Raw genomic sequence first — 18,248 nt, 5'->3', positions numbered from 1 at the left:
TGTCTACATTTCACATTGTCTAACCATGATTTTGGTGGCTAAATATAAACATTTTCGATCAAACTGTATATGCATGTTGTAATGTGATGTTACAGGAGTGTCATCGGAAGAATTCTGAGAAGGTTAGTGAAAAAATTAATATCTTTTGGCGATGTTGACTTTTATCGCTCACTTTGGCTAGAATCAATGCTGGGCTGCTAATTGCTATGTGCTAAGCTAATATAACGATTTATTGTGTTTTCGCTGTAAGACACTTAGAAAATCTGAAATATTGTCTGTATTCACAGGATCTGTGTCTTTCGATTCGTGTATGCTGTGTATTTTTACGAAATGTTTGATGATTAGTAGTTAGGTAAACACGTTGCTCATTGTAATTATTCTAGTCCATTTGTGATGGTGGGTGCAATTGTAAACTATGCCATATACCTGAAATATGCACTTTTTTCTAACAAAACCTATCCCATACCATAAATATGTTATCAGACTGTCATCTAATGAGTTTTTTTGTTGGTTAGGGGCTATAAATATCTTAGTTTAGCCGAATTGGTGATGGCTACTGGTGTTGGTGGACAAATAAAAGATGGTGGAATATGCTAATGTGTTTTTAGGTAATAGATGTACATCTTTACATATTGTGTCTTCCCTGTAAAACATTTTAAAAATCGGAAATGTTGACTGGATTCATAAGATCTGTGTCTTTCATTAGCTGTATTGGACTTTAATGTGTGAAAGTTAAATATTTTAAAAAAATATTTTTTTTGAATTTCGCGGCACTGGTTTTTCAGTGGGGGGGGGGGGGGTGTGCCGCTAGCGCCACGCTGATCCTAGACAGGTTAAGCCCCCCCCCCCAAGACATTTTTGGGGTTTTCTCACAGGCTTCCTACCGCTTCGTCGTGCTGCCTCCATACGCCGGTATCCCTCCTCGCACTGCGCCAGAGAATCCCAGGCGGGCTCCGGCACTCGCCCTGGGTTGATCGCCCACCTGTCGATCTCCTCCCACGTAGTGTAGCCCAGATCCTTTTCCTGCCTCCGAGCTAGCTCCTCATATCGCCGCCTCTCTGCTTTCGCTGCCTCCAGCTCAGCTTTGGGGCGGTTATATTCTCCTGGTTCTTCGCGGTCCAGAATTTCCTCCCATGTCCATGAATCCTTGATGCCTTGCTCCTGTTGCCACTTTTCGCGCTGCTTGATCCCGCATTGGTGGGGAATTCTGTCACGATTGTCAAAGGGACTGAGTGAGGACCAACATGCAGCGGAAAGTACATGGAAAGTACATCTTCTTTATTAACGAAAGAAGACGAAAACGAAACAAACACTATACAAACTACAAAAACAACAAAACAGACGACCGTGAAGCTATACAAACAGAAGTGCTGACACTAAACACTCTGACATAGACAATTCCCCACAAACATCTAAAGCCTATGGTTGCCTTAAATATGGCTCCCAATCAGAGACAACAATAACCAGCTGTCTCTAATTGAGACCCAATTCAGGCAACCATAGACTTTCCTAGATACCTACACTAGACATAGACACAGCTAGACTACTATACTAAACATAAACCCAACTACTCTAATAAACCCCCTAAACGTTACAACCACCCTAGACACTACAAAAACACATACATTCCCCATGTCACACCCTGACCTAACTAAAATAATTAAGAAAACAAAGAATACTAAGGCCAGGGCGTGACAGTGGCGGTCCTCATGAGAGCCAGTTTCATCATAGCACTTGAGGGTTTTTGCGACTGCACTTGAAATATTCCACATTGACTGACCTTCAGTCTTAAAGTAATGATGGACTGTCGTTTCTCTTTGTTTATCTGAGCTGTTCTTGCCATAATATGGACTTGGTCTTTTACCAAATCTTCTGTATATCCCCCCTACCTTGTCACAACACAACTGATTGGCTCAAATGCATTAAGAAGGAAAGAAATTCCACAAATGAACTTTTAACAAGGCACACCTGTTAATTGAAATGCATTCCAGGTGATTACCACATGAAGCTGGTTTAAAGAATGCCAAAAGTGTGCAAAGCTGTCATCAAGGCAAAGGGTGACTATTTGAAGAATCTCAAATATAAAATATATTTTGATTTGTTTAACACTTTTTTGGTTAATACATGATTCCATGTGTGTTATTTCATAGTTTTGATGCCTTCACTGTTATTCTACAATATAGAAAATAATAAAATAAAGAAAAACCCTGGAATGAGTAGGAGTGTTCAAACTTTTGACTGGTACTATACATTTGGCAGAGTTTACTCCAGCATTGGTCTTTTCAGCAATTAAGTCGTTTCTGATAGTAAGACAAGCCAATGTTTCTCACTGCTAATTGTCGTGTTACTGTATGTTGTCCATGTGAATTCAAGTGTTAATGAAGGATGTTGGATGAGACACAGTATCCTTTACTATAAGAGAAGTCCCATTGTGTTTTACGATCACATTCAATAATTGGTCACTCACGCTGACACTGACACTGACAACATCTCTGAGGTTAGCAGTCTGTTTTGGGGACGAGATCAACATCCAATGGATCAATCACTTAACCTTGAGAGACAATATTATAGTGACAGTAGACAGTAAGAAGGAAAGAAAGAGGGAGAGAGAAGGACAGAGAGACAGAAAGAGAGAGAGGGAAGACAGAGAGACAGGGACAGAGACAGAGAGACAGAATGAGCGAGACAGAGAGAGGGAGAGAGAGAGGAGGAAGACAGAGAGACAGGGACAGAGACAGAGAGACAGAATGAGCGAGACAGAGAGAGGGAGAGAGAGAGGAGGAAGACAGAGAGACAGGGACAGAGACAGAGAGACAGAATGAGCGAGACAGAAAGAGGGAGAGAGAGAGAAGAGAAAAAATAAGAGAGATGAATCCCCTTATACACAGACAGAACACAGTGCTTGCATTACTTTCCCTGTTGTCCTCCTATTACATCTGAGTTTATTAACTTCTACTTCATCACAATCCCGGGTCCGGGAGCACCCCCATCAGTAAAAAAGCTGACTAGCATAGCCAGATTTCTCACTTCCTCACAGGAAGTTTGCTCCAACTTGAGTTCTGTTTTACTCACAGATATAATTCAAACGGTTTTAGAAACTAGAGAGTGTTTTCTATCCAATAGTAATAATAATATGCATATTGTACGAGCAAGAATTGAGTACGAGGCAGTTTAATTTGGGAACGAAATCTTTACAAAGTGAAAACAGCACCCCCTATTGAGAAAAGGTTTTAAGCCCTCCACAGTGCTAACGATGCTAACGATGAGCTGGAGAAATAATTAGCCTCATCAGAAGGATTTTCAAAGTGTTTATATTATCTTAATTTACACTAGCCGGCACCATCGCTACCAACCCCTGCCGCAGCACACGCACGCACGCACGCACGCACGCACGCACGCACGCACGCACATACACGCAAGCTAATACACGCAAGCACACACACACACACGCACACACACACACACAGTCCTCCAGACACTCCCCTAAGACCCAGCCTCTAGCTAGCGCAATAACGCAGCTGAAAGAGCAAGAAGAGCAGCTTGTTTTAAAAGATAAATGCTACTGTGTAAATATATTTCCAGAAGCCATCCAGGGAATAATCAAGTTTTCATTTAGCTGCTAATCTAATTGGCTGCTGTGACGCCCAACAGCCTCCCTGAAGTAATTTCAAAAGGAAGAGGCAGGAGGAATTTGCATGCAGAAAAGGAACCTTCTTCAAAATCACTACTGGGCACTTTCAGGTTTTTCTATTTGAGGAGATATCAATGTGTGTGTAGGATAATGGTGGTGATTTGGTGGATGAAGCACGCTTGCCTGATGATTAACCTTGCCTGAGACTTGAAGACACGCATTAACTCCCCAAGACCCTGGTTGGAGTCAATTAAAAGATCCATGGATCTACACACTTCAGCAAAGTGTTGCATACACAGCTATTGCCTACTACTACAGCTATTCTAGAGAATTACATATAATTCAGCGCCATCCACGTTGTTCTTACAATGCAAAACAATCATAAATAAATGGAAGTTCTTATTGTCTAATTGCATTTACCATGACCATTCCAGATCATACAACCAGTCTGATTAATGGGGAGATAATTGTAATAATGATATTAGTGACAATAATGAAGAGCAGCCATTTGCATACTGTGTCACATGACAGGGCAGCCTGGCACCAGGGCTCTTGGGTGGCGGCTGGCTGCTTAGGAATGCACAAATCAAAGGCTTGGTGTGTGTGTGTGTGTCTGAGAGAGAGAGAGAGAGAGAGAGAGAGAGAGAGAAAGAGAGAGGAGAGAGAGTCTGTGTAGGGGGAGTTTTGTTCGCTCTCACTGTGCTCGGCTGAAGCAGGGTACTGGGGGACGTGATGGGGGTGTGAGCATGGGGGGGGTTGAGGCACTCCCAACACTTGCCACTCAGTCGTCCGGCGAGGGGGCCAAGGGCTTCATTAGAGGGAGCTAGAGGCTGACCCCGTCTGCCGTGGGGCAGGGGGGGGGGGGGGGGGGGCTGGCGCCCGTTGCTCTGCCGAGCTGCTTCTCCCCTGGGCTCCCCTGCCCGACCTCCCAGCTCTCAAGATGGGCAAGAAAAATCAACAGCGCTTCTCTTTGAAGCTGTCTCCTCCTCTGTCTCTCTCTTTCTCCGCTCCCTTTCTCCATGGACCTCATGAATTATTCATCCTAATCCCCTTCCTCCACCTCTCCATTCACACTCCTGACAATTTTTTTTCTCCATTTGTTTTAGGAGGGTCTGCCTTCCAGAAAAAAAGGGGAGATGAAACAGCCCATTAATGTCACTGCTCCTCCGTGTATCCCATTAAAGTCACTGCTCCTCCGTGTATCCCATTAAAGTCACTGCTCCTCCGTGTATCCCATTAATGTCACTGCTCCTCCGTGTATCCCATTAATGTCACTGCTCCTCCGTGTATCCCATTAATGTCACTGCTCCTCCGTGTATCCCATTAATGTCACTGCTCCTCCGTGTATCCCATTAATGTCACTGCTCCTCCGTGTATCCCATTAAAGTCACTGCTCCTCCGTGTATCCCATTAATGTCACTGCTCCTCCGTGTATCCCATTAAAGTTACTGCTCCTCCGTGTAGCCCATTAATGTCACTGCTCCTCCGTGTATCCCATTAATGTCACTGCTCCTCCGTGTATCCCATTAATGTCACTGCTCCTCCGTGTATCCCATTAATGTCACTGCTCCTCCGTGTATCCCATTAATGTCACTGCTCCTCCGTGTATCCCATTAATGTCACTGCTCCTCCGTGTATCCCATTAATGTCACTGCTCCTCCGTGTATCCCATTAATGTCACTGCTCCTCCGTGTATCCCATTAATGTCACTGCTCCTCCGTGTATCCCATTAATGTCACTGCTCCTCCGTGTAGCCCATTAATGTCACTGCTCCTCCGTGTATCCCATTAATGTCACTGCTCCTCCGTGTATCCCATTAATGTCACTGCTCCTCCGTGTATCCCATTAATGTCACTGCTCCTCCGTGTATCCCATTAATGTCACTGCTCCTCCGTGTATCCCATTAAAGTCACTGCTCCTCCGTGTAGCCCATTAATGTCACTGTGTCACGTTCCTGACCTATTTCTGTTAGTTTGTTGTATGTGTTAGTTGGTCAGGACGTGAGTTTGGGTGGGCATTCTATGTTGTCTGTTTCTATGTTGGTTTAAGGGTTGCCTGGTATGGCTCTCAATTAGAGGCAGGTGTTTGGCGTTCCTCTAATTGAGAGTCATATTTAGGTAGGTTGTTTCACAGTGTTCGTTGTGGGTGGTTGTCTCCTGTGTCAGTGTTTGTCGCACCATACGGGACTGTTCGGTTTGTTTGTACATCGTCATTTTTGTGTAGTCTATTTTCCCTGTTCGTGCGTTCTTCGTGTTTTATTGAGGAGGAAAGCCGTTACACACTGCTCCTCCGTGTATCCCATTAATGTCACTGCTCCTCCGTGTATCCCATTAAAGAAAATGTTTGACAAATGACTTTACAATGCTCTGCTGTTGATTTGGTAGTGTGGAGAATAAATCCACGCAGCAGCAGCAACCCCGTTCCTATCCTCCCTAACCCACGATGCATTCAATCAGCTACAATTCATGAGCAGGAGACAGAGGAGCAGTCTCCAGGAGAAGAGGAGCAGAGGAGGCTCAAATTAGGTAAAACAACACAGAGAGATGAGAAGCTGTGTGTAGATTAAAGGAACAGTGATACCCAGATAAATCAATTAGGCTGGGTTATAATCTGAGGAGAGTAATTCATTTAATGAAATAATTGGTTTGGAGATGAACCAGCTAATTGCAATGATGAAACCAAATGTTTTACATGAAAGATTAATTAATTTATCTAGATAGGCCGCATGAAAGAGGATCTAGGAAAGAGAATCTGGGGACAATTTCAAAAATGGACTTTTATTCTTCATATTTCTCGTATTGAACACTTCTAGGCCCTGTGTGAAGAGAGCTGCTGGTCTGACGTTCCGTGATCACAAAGGAAAATAGAACGCCTTTTCTGCTTACAAGAACTGAGAAAAGTTTGTTTGTGCAGATGCATTTGAAAAAACATGGCTTCCACAATGGTGAGAAACTTAGATCAAAGTATGGTCAATTAAATAATTATGAAGAGAAATAAAAAGACAAAGTTTTGCTCAAAGGGCGTCTCATCAGAGAATAGGAGGGGAGGAGTGTGTTGACTTTGTCACATGGAAAATGTACTAAGCTACACAAATGTAAACAAACAAGCTAATAAACAGGGATTCAGCACCATTGACAGTGGCAGTTCAGCACCACAGGACGGTGGACAGCAGCTTTCTCAGGTGAAGATGCAATGTCACTCCCGGCCACTTGGAAAACTCAATTTAATGAGAGAAGATGCAGGAAGTCAGCAACAAGAAGCCTGAATCACGAAGTCTGTTTACATAGACTGATCTTTAAAAAAAAAAAATGAATTTAGAATTCCCTCACATCCAGTTGTTTTCACTGAGTGTTGTATGGATAACAAAGAGCCCATTCACTCATTCAGCCTTAGAATGTTCTTGTACCACTGTGATTCTGATTCTGTTGATAGTGTGAGCTGAGGAGGATATTTGTGGTGTGATTTCTGGTACACAGTCTCTGTACTACAAGGGAATGGCACAGGCTTCGGCTGAGACATCTGAGACTACTCAGTAAGAAAAAACCACAGTCTGGCTCACAGCATGACTGAGACAGAGATGGCCGAGGAGTCCAAATATGTCGAGTTTGAACCCGCTTCCAACTAGTGGCAGTACTTCAGAATCAAAATGGTAACCCACCCCACAATCAGCTAATTATAAACCACATTCTGCTGTCTCCCCCTGTCTCTTCCCCATCTTCCCCCATCTCCCTGGAGGAGCCAACCTAAGATCTTCTGACATGTGAAGGAGCAGCACCATCTGGTTCTATAGGGGCAGTGGTTAGAGCAGGTGGCTGGGTGGTTTTGAAGCAGGATCAGAGTGGATCCAGCTCTGGGTTTAGGGGTTTCTGATCAGATCAGGTTTTGGGCGAGCCCGGTCTGGGAACCATGGCGGGGTCATCCTGGCACACGCGGAGTCAGCTCGGGACACAGCTGGACTGGCTCCTGGCAACGCTGTTTACCACACATCTTGTAAAAAGTGTCCCTGGTCTGGGGACATATCGCCTGCCTCCGAGAAGAGGTCCTCTAGATTGATGTGTTTTCTTTCTCTTGATCAGTGATTATCTGAGATAAATAATTTAAAGTACTAAAAAGTTAATAAAGAATAATATCTAAGAAATCTTTCCATTTGAGACCAGTCTTCTGAGAAGAGGAAAGCGTGATTGACAGATGGATAAAGGTGAAGGAAGGGTGGCAGTTAGAGTGTGTTTTGGGAGATGGACAGAGTGGAGGAGGAGGAGGAGGAGGAGGAGGAGAGGTGTGGCTGAAAGGACCAGGGGAACCAGGGTCCTAATTGGTACTTAAACACCCTGAGCTGAGCAGCGCTGAGTAGAACTGTTGCTATCATAAGAAATTGATGAATTAACTGAGAGAGAGAGAGAGAGAGAGAGAGTAGGAAAGTGTGGGAGAGGCCTCTAAATCTTTTAAGAGGATAACTTACTTGGGCAAAACAGCTGTTTATGCATTATTTGTGCAGTGAGCCATTTACCAGCGTTTAGGATGAAACCAAGGACTGGGCTGCAGGAGTTGCCCGCAGGGAGAGAACTGGGTCTGGGAGGACCCATAGCCTATCATTTACAGATAAGAAAGGATGAAACATTTATTTGCTGGTAGTCATTTTAAAGACTTCAATATTGGGCTGTCAGTTTGTGGGTGTTGTTTAGTGACAAACAGCCAAAGAGGGACCGAAGATGAGAGAAGGGGTAGAGGAACGGAGTGATGGAGAGGGGAGTAGATGGACATTATGGACAGGAAGGCATTCCCTCCCCAAACTTCTTTCTCTTTAGAACTTTTGATGTGATGTTGGTTTCACTTTGATCTGTTTAAAGTGGGCTGAACTGAGACATATTGACTCAAGAGAATTGTGGTGTTCTCCCCAAATCCTCTCACACACACACACACACACACACACAGACACACACACACACACACACACACACACACACACACACACACACACACACACACACACACACACACACACACACACACACACACACACACACACACACACTTACAAACACTAAGACGCGTCATTCAAGTTTGAAGAATTGTCTTGTTCTGTGAGCACATTCTAAATGCCCATAGATAACCTAAGAAAAGCAATGGGAGAAAATAAGTATTGTACAGAAGTAAACTAATACTGCCACGTTTACAAACTCCACTTTGTGAGTGTGTGCATGCATGTCTGAACTTGCAAGTAAGCATTTCATTGGACGATGTATGTCATGCTCATCCCATACACACGACCAGTGGTGTAAAGTAACTAAGTAAAAATGATTTTAAGTACTGTAACATTTAAGTAGTTTTGGGGGTATCTGTACTTTACTTTAATAATGAAATTGTTGACAACTTTTACTTCACTACAATACTATGGAAAATAATGTACTTTTTACTCCATACATTTTCCCTGACACCCAAAAGTACTTGTTACATTTTGAATGCTTAGCAGTACAGCAAAGGGGTCCAATTCACACACTTACCAAGAGAACATCCCTGGTCATCCCTGCTGCCTCTGATCTGGCAGACTCAATAAACACAAATGCTTCATTGTAAATTGTGTCTGAGTGTTGGAGAGCCCCTGGCTAGCCGCAAATGAAAAAAAGAAGAAGAAAATTGTGCCGTCTGGTTTGCTTAATATAAGGAATTTGAAATGATTTATATGTTAACCTTTATTTTTGATACTTAAGTATTTTTTACCAAATACTTTTAGACTTTTACTCAAGTAGTGTTTTACTGGGTGACTTTCACTTTTACTTGAGTCATTTTTGGGGTGAGGTGGCAGGTAACCTAGTGGTTAGAGCACTGGACTAGTAACCAAAAGGTTGGAAGATCAAATCCCCGAGCTGACAAAGTAAAAATGTGTTCTTCTGCCCCTGAACAAGGCAGTTATCCTACTGTTCCTATGCCATAATTGAAAAGATTAAGAATTTGTTCTAATTTGCCTAGTTAAATAAATATTTAAAAAATAATTTTCTGTTAAGGTATCTTTACTTTAAGAATTTGGTACTTTTTCCACCACTGCATACGACCAATAAAAAATTTAAATTTGTGTGCATACATGTCTGTGTGTACATAGACAGCTGTACATACATGCGTGCTTGTGTGTCTTTATTTCTCAAGTCATAGTACCTTTTCATTGTGTGTTTCTCCTGGTATATGTCACCTCTCTCTCTCCTCTCCTCTCTCTTCCCCTCTCTATTCCCTCTCTCCTCTCCTCTCTTCCCTCTCTCCTCTCCTCTCTCTTCCCTCTCTCCTCTCCTCCCTGTCGTGCTGCTGAGTGCCCGAGGGCTACAGACAGCTCATTGTCAGCTGCCTGTGATCCTGATAGAGGCTGATGGGGAGAGCTTTGTCTCTGTTTGTTCACCTAAACCACTGGAGTGTCTCTCACAACCACCTGGGAGTGACCAGACACACACAGACACACACAGACCTGAGGAGCTCTGCAGATGCTCACACCTAGACACTGCTAGGAAGATGAAATACAGTTACTGGACAGATGTTGAATTCATTGGACAAAAAATGGCAAAAAAGTATGCATTGATATCATATAATTTATGATCAAATACAAAGTGCATACGAGCTGAAAGAGGACTGCTAAATATACAGTTGAAGTCAGAAGTTTACATACACTTAGGTTGGAGTCATTAAAACTCATTTTTCAACCACAAATTTCTTGATAACAAACTATAGTTTTGGCAAGTCGGTTAGGACATCTACTTTGTGCATGACACAAGTCATTTTTCCAACAATTGTTTACAGACAGATTATTTCACTTATAATTCACTGTATCACAATTCCAGTGGGTCAGAAGTTTACATACACTGAGTTGACTGTGCCTTTAAACAGCTTGGAAAATTTCAGAAAATTATGTCATGGCTTTAGAAGCTTCTGATATGCTAATTGACATAATTTGAGTCAATTGGAGGTGTACCTGTGGATGTATTTCAAGGCCTACCTTCAAACTCAGTGCCTCTTTGCTTGACATCATGGGAAAATCAAAAGAAATCAGCCAAGACCTCATAAAAAAAATTGTAGACCTCCGCACGTCTGGTTCATCCTTGGGAGTAATTTTCAAACACCTGAAGGTACCACGTTCATCTGTACAAACAATAGTAAGCAAGTATAAACACCATGGGACCACAAAGCCGTCATACCGCCCAGGAAGAAGATGCGTCTCCTAGAGATGAACGTACTTTGCTGCGAAAAGTGCAAATCAATCCCAGAACAACAGCAAAGGACCTTGTGAAGATGCTGGAGGAAACAGGTACAAAAGTATCTATATCCACAGTAAAACGAGTCCTATATCGACATAACCTGAAAGGCCACTCAGCAAGTAAGAAGCCACTGCTCCAAAACAGCCATAAAAAAGCCAGACTACGGTTTGCAACTGCACATGGAGACAAAGATCGTAGTTTTTGGAGAAATGGCCTCTGGTCTGGTGAAACAAAAATAGAACTGTTTGGCCATAATGACCGTTGTTATGTTTGGGGAAAAAAGGGGAAGGCTTGCAAGCTGAAGAACATCATCCCAACCGTGAAGCACGGGGGTGGCAGCATCATGTTGTGGGGGTGCTTTGCTGCAGGAGGGACTGGTGCACTTCACAAAATAGATGGCATCATGAGGGAGGAAAAGTATGTGGATATATTGAAGCAACATCTCAGGACATCAGTCAGGAAGCTAACGCTTGGTCGTAAATTGGTCTTCCAAATGGACAATGACCCCAAGCATATTTCCAAAGTTGTGGCAAAATGGCTTAAGGACAACAAAGTCAAGGTATTGGAGTGGCCATCACAAAGCCCTGACCTCAATCCTATAAAAAAATGTGTGGGCAGAACTGAAAAAGCGTGTGCAAGCAAGGAGGCCTACAAACCTGACTCAGTTACACCAGCTCTGTCAGGAGGAATGGGCCGAAATTCACCCAACCTATTGTGGGAAGCTTGTGGAAGGCTACCCAAAACGTTTGACCCAAGTTAAACAATTTAACGGCAATACTACCAAATACTAATTGAGTGTATTTAAACTTCTGACCCACTGGGAATGTGATGAAAGAAATAAAACCTGAAATAAATCATTCTCTCTACTATTATTCTGACATTTCACATTCTTAAAATAAAGTGGTGATCCTAACTGACCTAAAAGAGGGAATTTTTACTAGGATTAAATGTCAGTAATTGTGAAAAACTGAGTTTAAATGTACTTGGCTAAGGTGTGTGTAAACTTCCGACTTCAACTGTATACTATAGATACTAGAAGTTTCGTAGCAGTTTCACTGATATGCGTTGCTGTGACAATTAAAGGAAGGAATGTTAATCGTAGATGAATATAATAGAACTAAACAGAGCTCAACACGTCCTGGTTCTCCCATAGTTTAATAAACACACCAAACAGATGAAGTTGTCAATGGAACAAAATGGGATAGACCGATAGATGCTGATCAGATTGAGAAGTGAACTGAAACGCCCTGAGCTCTTTGAGGACAGATTTAGAGGGAATTGTTGGGTGGATTTCAAGTTTCCCATTTCTAACTCTCCTCACAATTTCCTCTTCCTCCTCTCTTTCTCTCCGTGGAAAGACTCCACATAATGAGAGTCCTAATGGCCCCTTTGTCTGGAATATCATCATTCCTCTCAGAACGCTCGGACCGTCAGAAAAACCTGGGGTGAGCTGTGATTAGCCATCAATTTATTCTGTGGCTGCGATTGAGAGGAAGGGGCTGAAATGGTAATGTGTTTAAATGTCAGTGGAAAGGTAGGGATCTCATCAACCTTTGGTCACCCAGCAGCTTTGAATATTCTTATTGGCGTCATGTATTAGTAATGAGATTTGAAAAGTAAGTAAAAAATTTAACCTTCGCTGTACCTGAAAAACCATGAATATTAACAAGGCCTATTATGTGTACATGATCTGAAAGAATTTAACCTTGTGCTGCCTGTCTTCCTGCGGGGCTCTCTATCTCTATTTCTCTCTCACCCTCTCCAGGTTGGGGATAAGGAGAGGAGATGGTGTTTGCCGAGTCTCAGGGCTGGCCGTGTGGCTGGCTGGCTGGATTAAGGCTTCATCAAGGAGCAGGGCCCCTGAGAGAGACAGGGATTGACACATCTATCCACACAGACAACAAAGACAGGGACAGTCAGAGGATGTTGGCGCTCTAACACACTGAGCTAGCAGTACTTACCGTATGCACACATCAAATCTGAATACCTGCTGTGATTTGATACCACGCCGCTCTGTTACGCCCATACACTGAATATAGGAATCATCATATAGAAGACTTTGGAGATATTAAACCAGGTCTCTCTGTGTGTGTGTGTGTGTGTGTGTGTGTGTGTGTGTGTGTGTGTGTGTGTGTGTGTGTGTGTGTGTGTGTGTGTGTGTGTGTGTGTGTGTGTGTGTGTGTGTGTGTGTGTGTGTGTGTGTGTGTGTGTGTGTGTGTGTGTGTGTGTGTGTGTGTGTGTGTGTGTGTGTGTGTGTGTGTGTGTGTGTGTGTGTGAGTATGCGTGAGTATGTGAGTGCATGTGGCATAAAAGAGGACTGAGAACCTTCAGAGCCCCATGCTCCCAGGGGACCCTCTCTTCCTCTTATCCTAGATAATGTCCACCAGCTTGGGCCTGCCTTCATGAAAGCCTGGCCTTCCTCTCTCTGCTGTGATGCTTTGCTAAGCCTGTAAAGGCCTGGGCCTTATTATCTGTCTGTTTATTGATTTAGAGAGGGATTCACTGCTGATCCTCTCTCATTAGCTGGGGGATAAAGTCATAATCCTCCAACCTGGGGGTCATTCCTGTTCTACACTCTGCTCCTTTAGGGGGTTCTCCTTTCATGGTGATACCTCACATCCTGCTGTGACTCGTCCACTTAGACACTTACTCTGATGGGATACTGACATGCTGTCTGTTCCGCAGAAAAGGCAAATGTCACCAGTCCAGATACACTGGATTAATATTATTTTTCTCTTTGTTAAAATTGTTCTTTCCATTTTTCTATCTCTCTTTATTTCTGTTTTGCTCTTTCTCTCTCTCTCCCTCCCTCATCCATCCATCCCTCCATCCAATCTTTTTATCTCTCTCCCTGTCAATCAATCCATTTACCCTCTGCCTTTTCTCTCATTATCTCAGCCTTCCTCTGGAGGTCTCTGTAAACCCCAGGTTCATGAACCTCTCCTTCTCTCCCTCTCTCCTCCCCTCCTCTCTTCCTCCCGGCGAGCTCGGAGCAAGGGGTATTGATCGTTGAGGGGGCGCACTCACAATGCGGCTGGGCTGGCTGGGCTAGGCCTGCATCTTTCAGGGGGCCAATCGATACGCTCCTTTTCTCCTCTTCAAAGTTCTTTATTCACAGAAACAAACAGGATAGGTTGAGACGTGAGGTGGGAGAGAAAGAGAAGGGAGAGAGAGGGACAGGGGAGGAGGAGGAAGGAGAGGGATGTGAGTATATTACAGTAATTTACCCTCCTCCTTTCCTCCTCCCTGTTTTTTAAGCCAGGGGATTCTTTCACCTCTACTATATGTGCTGGGACGAGACATAGGCCCCTTTTCCCCCTCTCTTCCACCCTACCACTCGATCTGTCTCTCTCCCTCTTCTCTGTTTTTCTGCCAGAGAAGTGGTGTTTGGATCAAAGAGGAGTGGCGAGACGTGGATGGCAGCGGAAGCCTCGTGTCATGTCAGTTTAGTGTTTTCATTCGGCTGTTTGAGAGCTGTCTCTCTCAGGGATGAGAGGAGAGAGGAAATACATCAGATAGAGCAGAGGAAACAGGGATATATGTGCTGCTACTGAAGATGGATTTGAAAGGTTAACCTGTCTAGGATCAGCGTGCCGCTAGCGGCACTCCCCCCCCCCCCCCCACTGAAAAACCAGTGCCGCGAAATTCAAAAAAAATATTTTTTTAAAATATTTAACTTTCACACATTAAAGTCCAATACAGCTAATGAAAGACACAGATCTTATGAATCCAGTCAACATTTCCGATTTTTAAAATGTTTTACAGGGAAGACACAATATGTAAAGATGTACATCTATTACCTAAAAACACATTAGCATATTCCACCATCTTTTATTTGTCCACCAACACCAGTAGCCATCACCAATTCGGCTAAACTAAGATATTTATAGCCCCTAACCAACAAAAAAACTCATTAGATGACAGTCTGATAACATATTTATGGTATGGGATAGGTTTTGTTAGAAAAAAGTGCATATTTCAGGTATATGGCATAGTTTACAATTGCACCCACCATCACAAATGGACTAGAATAATTACAATGAGCAACGTGTTTACCTAACTACTAATCATCAAACATTTCGTAAAAATACACAGCATACACGAATCGAAAGACACAGATCCTGTGAATACAGACAATATTTCAGATTTTCTAAGTGTCTTACAGCGAAAACACAATAAATCGTTATATTAGCTTAGCACATAGCAATTAGCAGCCCAGCATTGATTCTAGCCAAAGTGAGCGATAAAAGTCAACATCGCCAAAAGATATTAATTTTTTCACTAACCTTCTCAGAATTCTTCCGATGACACTCCTGTAACATCACATTACAACATGCATATACAGTTTGATCGAAAATGTTTATATTTAGCCACCAAAATCATGGTTAGACAATGTGAAATGTAGACAAGCTGGTAAAGAAAACGTCCTTGCGCCACTTAGACAGTGATCTACTCTTATACATAAATACTCATAAACGTGACTAAAAAATATAGGGTGGACAGGGATTGATAGACAATTTAATTCTTAATACAATTGCGTTATTACATTTTTTAATTTATCCTTACTTTTCAATACAGTTTGCGCCAAGCGAAGCTACGTCAAAAAACATGGCGTCCTAAGCCACTAAAATGTTTCGACAGAAACACGATTTATCATAATAAAAATGTCCTACCTTGAGCTGTTCTTCCATCAGTATCTTGGGCAAAGGATCCTTTCTTGGGAGAAATCGTCTTTTGGTGGAAAGCTGTCCTCTTGCCATGTGGAAATGTCAACTACGTTCGGGATGAACTGAAAAGCGTTCCCAACTTTTCACATCGTTGCAAAAATAAATGTCCCAAAATCGCACTAAACGGATATAAATTGCTATAAAACGCTTTAAATTAACTACTTTGTGATGTTTGTAACTCCTATAACGAGTGAAAAGATGACCGGAGAAATATAACAGGCTAAACTAATGCTTGGAACAGGAGAGGGTCGGTGTCTTCCACGCGCGTTACGCAGCAAGAAAAGACTTGCTAGCTAAAGGTTTTTTTCATTTGTAGTGCCTGTGAACGAGCAATCGAGCCCGTTGGAATCGTCATCACGTAAAGGCATCCAGGGGAAGACGTAAGAAGTGTCCGTATAGTCATAGCAACGACAGTGCCCGTTTAAATGACTTCAGAAAAGTGGCCAACGTTTCTCAAATCTGACTCCATGTCAGGGAAATTGCTGTAGAATGGGCTCTGTTCCACTTAGAGACAAAATTTCAACTCCTATAGAAACTATAGACTGTTTTCTATCCAATAATAATAATAATATGCATATTGTACGATCAAGGATTTTGTGGGAAGCCGTTTAAAAAATTAGCCACATTAGCATAAATAGTCTAAACAGCGCCCCCATCCCCAACAGGTTAAACCATAACCATTAACAAACAGGAAAAACAAAGCCCTCATTATTCACATACACATACACACACCACTGTACGGCCTCCCTTAGGAATAGACTCAGTCATCAAATAAACTCTGTGTGCATTAGTTACAGCGTAGGACTATTACACAACACAACATATTCACTAATAATTGACTGAATGCATATCTCCAAAGGGCAGCACCTACACTAATGATAGTGATGTACGACAGAGACATGTTTAAAATCATGTATTCTATTCAAATCAACTGCAACCCTTTTTTATTGTTTGTGTAAGTTAGTGTTGACAGCCAATCAGGGCTGTGATAACACTGGGAATCATGTTTGTTGGGAGACTTAAGACACCAGAAAAGGACCAGAATGCTTTGTACTTTCTGTGCAGTGTCAAAACATTCAAAACCACATCTGAATCCTTCTATCTTAGAAAAATACAGATAAAACCTAACAGTGATCATAATGCCCAATTTTTATGGGATTTTTACTTGCATCTTCCTTGGTGTATGTATGATCTTCGCTGTGATTTATAGCGTCAGAAACAATTATATTATACTTTTTTATACCCAAGGTTTTCAGTAATTTGATGCTCTAGCGAGGGAGATTGTTGGCTTTAACACAAATCATGTTTGAATCGTTACTTTAAGACCTCCAGATCCCCCCCCCCCCCGCCTCAGGAGGACCCAGATAATGAGGCCAGCTGGGGATTCAATCATTTCTAGATCTGTTGAAAAATAAGGAGAAAATAAAATCAAATAAAAAGAGAGAAATCAACTATTCCCCCCCCCCCCAAAATATAAAAAATTATCGACTTTGTTTTGAGGATTGATCATGTGCTTTCTAAATTCATTGGCCTTGAACTCCCTCAGTACCTCAATGCTTAAACACCCCCAACAATTCCTCCCCCTCTCCCTTGTCGGAAAATAAATAAATCCTTCTGATATTATATTTCAGACACCTCTTTATCACACTCTACTCCATCTCCTCTGTCTCCAAGGTTTTCTGATCTCTCTCAAACAGCAACTCCTCCACTGACAAACACACACGTCTTGTTCTTCTCCTTCATGTCTTGTGGTGTGATGGGGTAGTGAGAAGGTCCTCATCAGAACAGACTCAGGAGGACAAAGACTGCAATTACAGGAAAACAACTCAATGAGAGGATTCCAAGTGTTAGTCCGTGTTCTGTACTGTTTTATCTACTATCACTAACACTGCGATAAGCCGATATATAACACACAGCTCTTTGATGGGTGTTAAATGTATGATTATGTATGGACTTGAACCATATTTCTGTTTGTGGCCTGTACTGTATCTCTGTTTGTGGCCTGTACTGTATCTCTGTTTGTGGCCTGTATTGTATCTCTGTTTGTGGCCTGTACTGTATCTCTGTTTGTGGCCTGTACTGTATCTCTGTTTGTGGCCTGTACTGTATCTCTGTTTGTGGCCTGTACTGTATCTATGTTTGTGGCCTGTACTGTATCTCTGTTTGTGGCCTGTACTGTATCTCTGTTTGTGGCCTGTACTGTATCTCTGTTTGTGGCCTGTACTGTATCTCTGTTTGTGGCCTGTACTGTATCTCTGTTTGTGGCCTGTACTGTATCTCTGTTTGTGGCCTGTACTGTATCTCTGTTTGTGGCCTGTACTGTATCTCTGTTTGTGGCCTGTACTGTATCTCTGTTTGTGGCCTGTACTGTATCTCTTCGCAGTTAGAAGGTTACAGAGATCCTCTCAGTTGTGAGACGGATGTCTCCAAAAACAACAGTCATCAAAAGTGTTGCAGCTCTGATGTAATGATTAAGGCACTTTGACAACACTGGACATGACTGAGTTACCCGTCCATCAAAGAGAACCATATCTGTCTGTCTGAGTGTCGAATCCCAGCAGAACCAGACTCACAGGGGCAGAAACCAACTTGATTTTCATTTTCAACTTCCACAGAGAACATCCATTAAGGTTGAGTGTCAATGTGGCTGCAGCT

The sequence above is a fragment of the Salvelinus fontinalis genome, chromosome 13 (genome assembly GCF_029448725.1).
Source record: "Salvelinus fontinalis isolate EN_2023a chromosome 13, ASM2944872v1, whole genome shotgun sequence".
Lineage (NCBI taxonomy): Eukaryota > Metazoa > Chordata > Actinopteri > Salmoniformes > Salmonidae > Salvelinus > Salvelinus fontinalis.
The sequence above is the reverse complement of the archived record's forward strand: the minus strand, read 5'-3'. Positions refer to the sequence as shown.